Below are 6,000 nucleotides of genomic sequence, written 5' to 3' on the forward strand. Positions count from 1 at the left end.
GTTTCATTTAAACCTTTAAATGTCTTTTGAGTTTCAAAAGAAAAAAAATATAAAACTAGATATTTACATCTAGAAGAGTAAAGACAAGCACTTATTGTTCACTTTGCAAAAAAAAAAAAAAAATCAACTCCAAATGCTTCAGCAAACTTGAATGTAGGAACTTCTATCTGAAAAACATAGTAAAGATTTTCTAAACAGTACTCTCTGGTCAATCAGGAAATATCAATAATTGATCAGTGGTATCTGGTAAATTTAGGAAATAATCAAATGAAGAGTAAGACACTAAAATAGAGGAAAATTATTGACAAATTATGCATCTGATAGAGAACTAATATTCAGAACATATAAAGAACTCACAAAACTACAAAACTAAATATCATATGAACAAATAACCAAGTAAAATGGGGTACAGCACCAAAGAAAGACTAGTTAAATAATGCACTTTATTTAAAAAATGATCAATAAATATTGTATAAAAATATTCAGTATTAGAAAAGTAAATCAAAACTCTTTTGAGATTCAATCTGGCCCCAGTCAGAGTAGCTAAACTAGCAACTAATGGCTAATTATTTAAAAAAAATACTAATCATTTTGGCCATAAATTAGTGTATTTCTCAACTCGCATGAAAGAATCCTTTCCTACATTAGATGGTGAATAACAAGAATATCATATCTGATCAAGGTAAAGAGAACAAGTGTAGAATGCTCACTCATAAACGTTGCATCTGCACCATGCCCCTTTTTAGGGTCAATGCAGGACAGGGGGTCACTTCAGGATTGTAAGTATCAGACATAGTAGATGAATATAAGGAAACAGTGCTACACATAGAAACTCGAAAGACTTGTGCTTCCGACAGACACAAGATATGTACAAGGTCAATCGTGACAAAAATCTCATCATGGATTGGGGAGTAGTGCATGAAATAAATGAGATGCTATTGACAATTGATAACTGATTGGAGAGGAACATTCAGTTTCCTTTTTGGGTATTATACTGTATAAGTTTGACTGTATTTCAATGGAATGTCATCCATTCAAGAGTATGCAACAGCACACATTATACTTCATAGATTAAAAATGAAGAAGAACACACAAAGATAGGTAGTTTGTGGAAGGGAATAGATCTGGGAAAAGATAAGGAAGATAAGAAGATGATCAAAATATGTTGCATCAGATTCTCAAAGAACTAACAGTAACAAACCATTTGCCTAGATTCAAAGAAAAATAACAAGAAGAGGAATGAGACACTAATTCACTGTTAGTTGAAATAAAATGAGTGTAATCACTATAGAAATCAGACTGAGGTTCATTAACAAACTAAAACTTTAATACCATTCAACTCAGCTATACAGTTCTTGGTGACAACATTAAAGGATGCTACATTCTACAACTGAAATAACTTTACATTATTGATCACTGCTATTTATTTTTACTGTATCTTTTATGTTGAATTATCTTAGACATCCATCAATAGGTGAATGAATACCAAAACTGTAGTACAGGTACATTTATATTTTAATAGCCTTTAAAGAAATATTATTTGAGACCAAATGGCTATAACTATAAAATATAATTAGTAAGATAATCCAGGCTCAAAAGTACAAATATATGTTCTCTTACATGGCCATTCTAGATTCAGATTTATAAATGTTTATATTTAATTTATATTTAACAGCCAAGAAGAGTCTATAAATTTTTTGTAGTAGTAGAATACATATGGTATGAAAAGGGGGAAATATATGGGTTGTATAGTTTGATGTAAAGATAAAGCAAGAGAAAGAAGAGTAGCAGTGTTAATCTACTAAAGATTACCTTTAAAAGTCCCATGGAAAACTATTGCTCTGTAAACAAATTTCCAATAATAATTAAAAGAGAAAAAGGATGTAGATTTAAAATTCCATATATGGATGAAAAATATTATTCCCAGAAACCACGATATTTTAAATGATTTACTCGTGACTATGGTGGCATATGAGCTTTTAGTTGTCTTGTAGCTTTAGAGACTCGCAGAACAGTATAGGTTGAAGTCATTGCTATTTATTTCTCACATAAACTAGATGGAAATTTTGTACTGCACTACATAGTTTGGTTGCAATGCAAAGAGTTATCATGATAGAACTCTTCTGGAAATTTTCTCTCCATTCACCAGCCTTCATAGTGCCATATGATGCTAGGAATGTTGCTGGGGAAGTAAAGTTATCAACAATTTTACCCAACTGTTGACTCTGATAACTACAATGCTAATAAAAATATGACTGTTAGGAAGATAACCATATAGTTTTTGATGGGGTATTAGATGCATGGCACTAAAAGGAAACTGTATCCTTTTTTATTTATTTATTTTTTATTTTGTTATTTTTTATTGAAAAAAAAATTCGGCCTCCTCCCAGCCTCCCATTTCCCTCCCCTTCCTCCCACTCCTCTCCCCCTCATCCCACTCCTTTCCCCCTCCCTCTCCAGTCTGAAGAGCAGTCAGGGTTCCCTGCACTCTGGAAAGTCCAAGGTCCTCCCCCCTCCATCTAGGTCTAGGAAGGTGAGCATCCAAACTGTCTAGGCTCCCACAAAGCCAGAACATGAAGTAGGTTCAAAACCCAGTGCCATTGTCCTTGGTTTCTCATCAGCCCTCACTGTCCGCCGTGTTCAGAGAGTCCAGTTTTATCCCAAGCTTTTTCAGTTCCAGTCCAGCTGGCCTTGGTGAGCTCCCAATAGATCAGTCCCTCTGTCTCAGTGGGTGGGTGCACCCCTCGTGGTCCTGACTTCCTTGTTCATGTTCTCCCTCCTTCTGCTCCTCATTAAGACCTTGGGAGCTCAGTCCGGTGCTCCAGTGTGGGTCTCTGTCTCTATCTCCATCCATTGCCAGATGAAGGTTCTATGGTGATATGCAAGATATTCATCAGTATGGCTATAAGATAGGGCCATTTCAGGTTCCCTATCCTCAGCTGTCCCCCATCCTCCCCTTCGGAGAAAAGAGAAAAGTGGGAAATTGTATCTTGTTCCACTAAAGCTAAACAGGGATTTGGGCAATTGACATTTAAAATATATATATTTATACCTACAGGTTAGTGTTGCTATCAGTTAAAATATATATTTATACCTACAGGTTAGTGTTGCTATCAGTTTTGCTCAAAGAAACTTCTACATGGTAGTAGGTGATTAGAAACTGATAATTTGTTACAGTGCCAAGAATAACTGACTATTGACTGCACAGTTCCAAGTGACATTTCTATCACCCCCCAAAGACACACCTATAAGATTCAAGGAATACTGTGGAAGAGGGTATGGAAAAAATACAACAAACAACATGGGAATAACTATGGGGAAACATACTCTTTTGGAAATAATTTAACAGTTGAACTTGTGAAATAACAGGAGTTTCATTTAACTATGCCAGGTTTTTCTTGCTAATAATCCCTTGTAGGTAAAGGACACATGAATCTTCATCTCTACTTGAAGAATTATATGCAGTTAATGCCTCCTAGGAAGAGGACTCATATTCTTCAGTGCTATAGTATTTGATTAGCTTCCCTTCCTCAAGTTAAATAAGCCTAATTTAAAAAGTGTGCAACAACAAAAAATACAAATAAAAAAGTAGAAGAGAGACTTGAGAAAAAACGTGGGGTTGTAGGAATAGACGGGGTACAAAATAACAAAAATTGAAGTGAATATGTACATATAAAAATTGTGCATTAATAGAAATAGAAAGTAAAATTTGTCTTATATCAAATTAAATTTATATTAAATAAAAAATTATTTCCAAAACATCAAATATTTCTTCATTAGCTAGAGATGACAAAGCCATGAGTCAGAAATGTAAAAGCATAATATATTATCAAACAGGGGTTTTATATAAGAAGACTATTGAAGCATTTTAAATTTAGAGAGAAAAAAGAATTTGGTGGTTTAAAAATACACTAAGAATTTAATTTTTGTCCCCTTTGTCAACAAAAGTATGTGGTAATTCCAAATGCAAGGTAGAGGATGAAGTGATGCAGGGTGTGATTGATCCCTGGCAGTTCTGCTTTCACTTCCACAGGGGACATGTATTTTCCAAAGCATAAAAGCAAATAATCTTTCGCAAGAATGTGTTTGTGACTTTCAAAGACATGAAAAGGCAATTTCAATCAATAGTCCCCTAAAGCTCTAAAGAGTTTAATTCCCTCATGTGATTGTTCTTTCTATCCCTAAAGATCTATTCTTTTATTTTATAATGGAATAGCATTCAGCGTTTGGACCTACTTGGAATACAAACACAGATGTGAAATCATCATTTTAAGCTATGACACATGTTTTTTTTTATTCTTTTTTAATTAAAATTTCCACTTGTCCCCATTTCCCTCCCCCTCCTCCCAAATATTGCCCCCTCCCCCCACTCCCCTTTCTCTATCCCCCCCCCACGCGCTCCATTCCCCCTCCCTCTCGATACTGAAGAGCAGTACAAATTCCCTGCCCTGCGGGAAGACCAAGGTCCTTCCACTTCTATCTAGGTCCAGGAAGGTGATCGTCCAAACAGGCTAAGCTCCCACAAAGCCAGTTCATGTATTAGAATCGAAACCTAGTGCCATTGTCCTTGGCTTCTCATCAGCCTTCATTGTCTGCCATGTTCAGAGAGTCCAGTTTCAACCCATGCTTATTCAGTCCCAGTCCAGCTAGCCTTGGTGGGCTCCCAATAGATCAGTTCCACTGTCACAGTGGGTGGGTGCACCCCTCGTGGTCCTGACTTCCTTGTTCATGTTCTCCCTCCTTCTGCTCCTCATTTGGACCTCAAGAGCTCAGACCGTTGCTCCAAATTGAGTCTCTGTCTCTATCTCGATCCATTGCCAGATGAAGGTTCTAAGGTGATATGTAAGATATTCATCAGTATAGGATAGGATCGTTTCAGGTTCCCTCTCCTCAGTTGCCCAAGGTACCAGCTGGGGATATCTCCCTGGACACCTGCAAGCCCCTCTAGAGTCAAGGTCATGCTCAACCTCCTTAGCGATAAGGGAAATGCAAATTAAAACAACTTTGAGATACCATCTTACACCTGTCAGAATGGCTAAAATCAAAAACACCAATGATAGCCTTTGCTGGAGAGGGTGTGGAGAAAGGGGCACACTCATCCATTGCTGGTGGGAATGCAAACTAGTGCAACCACTTTGGAAATCAGTGTGGTGATTTCTCAGGAAATTTGGGATCAACCTACCCCAAGATCCAGTAATACCACTCTTGGGAATATACCCAAGAGATGCCCTATCATATGACAAAAGTATCTGTTCAACTATGTTCATAGCAGCATTGTTTGTAATAGCCAGAACCTGGAAACAACCTAGATGCCCTTCAATGGAGGAATGGATGAAGAAAGTGTGGAATATATACATATTAGAGTACTACTCAGTGGTAAAAAACAATGACTTCTCGAATTTTGCATGCAAATGGACGGAAATAGAAAACACTATCCTGAGTGAGGTATCCCAGACCCAAAAAGAGGAACATGGGATGTATTCACTCATAATTGGTTTCTAGCCATAAATAAAGGACTTTGAGCATATAATTTGTGATCCCAGAGAAGCTAAATAAGAAAGTGAACCCAAAGAAAATCGTATAGTCATCCGCCTGGATAGGGGAAGTAAACAAGATTGCCGGGCAAAAACTGGGAACTTGCGGGTGACGTGGCTTGGGGCTAAGGGTAATGGGATGAGAAACGTGAGAAGGGGAGGATGGGAGGAGCTTGAGGGATTGGGATGGTTGGGATATAGGAAGGGTGGATACGGGAGCAGCGAAGTATATATCCTAACTAAGGGAGCCATCTTAGGGTTGGCAAGAGACTATGACAGATGTTTTAAAGAAACATATTCACCCATTAGTATAGCACTAGATACTTAAGAATGTACTTCACACCACTGGAACATATTTTAAAAAGTTTATAGCACTATAAAAAGGAATGTCCAAATATTATTTGTTAGTATTTTATTTTCTATGTTTTCTTATGTATCTTATTGAAAGTATGATTACAATATTTTC

The sequence above is a fragment of the Chionomys nivalis genome, chromosome 2 (genome assembly GCF_950005125.1).
Source record: "Chionomys nivalis chromosome 2, mChiNiv1.1, whole genome shotgun sequence".
Taxonomy (NCBI): domain Eukaryota; kingdom Metazoa; phylum Chordata; class Mammalia; order Rodentia; family Cricetidae; genus Chionomys; species Chionomys nivalis.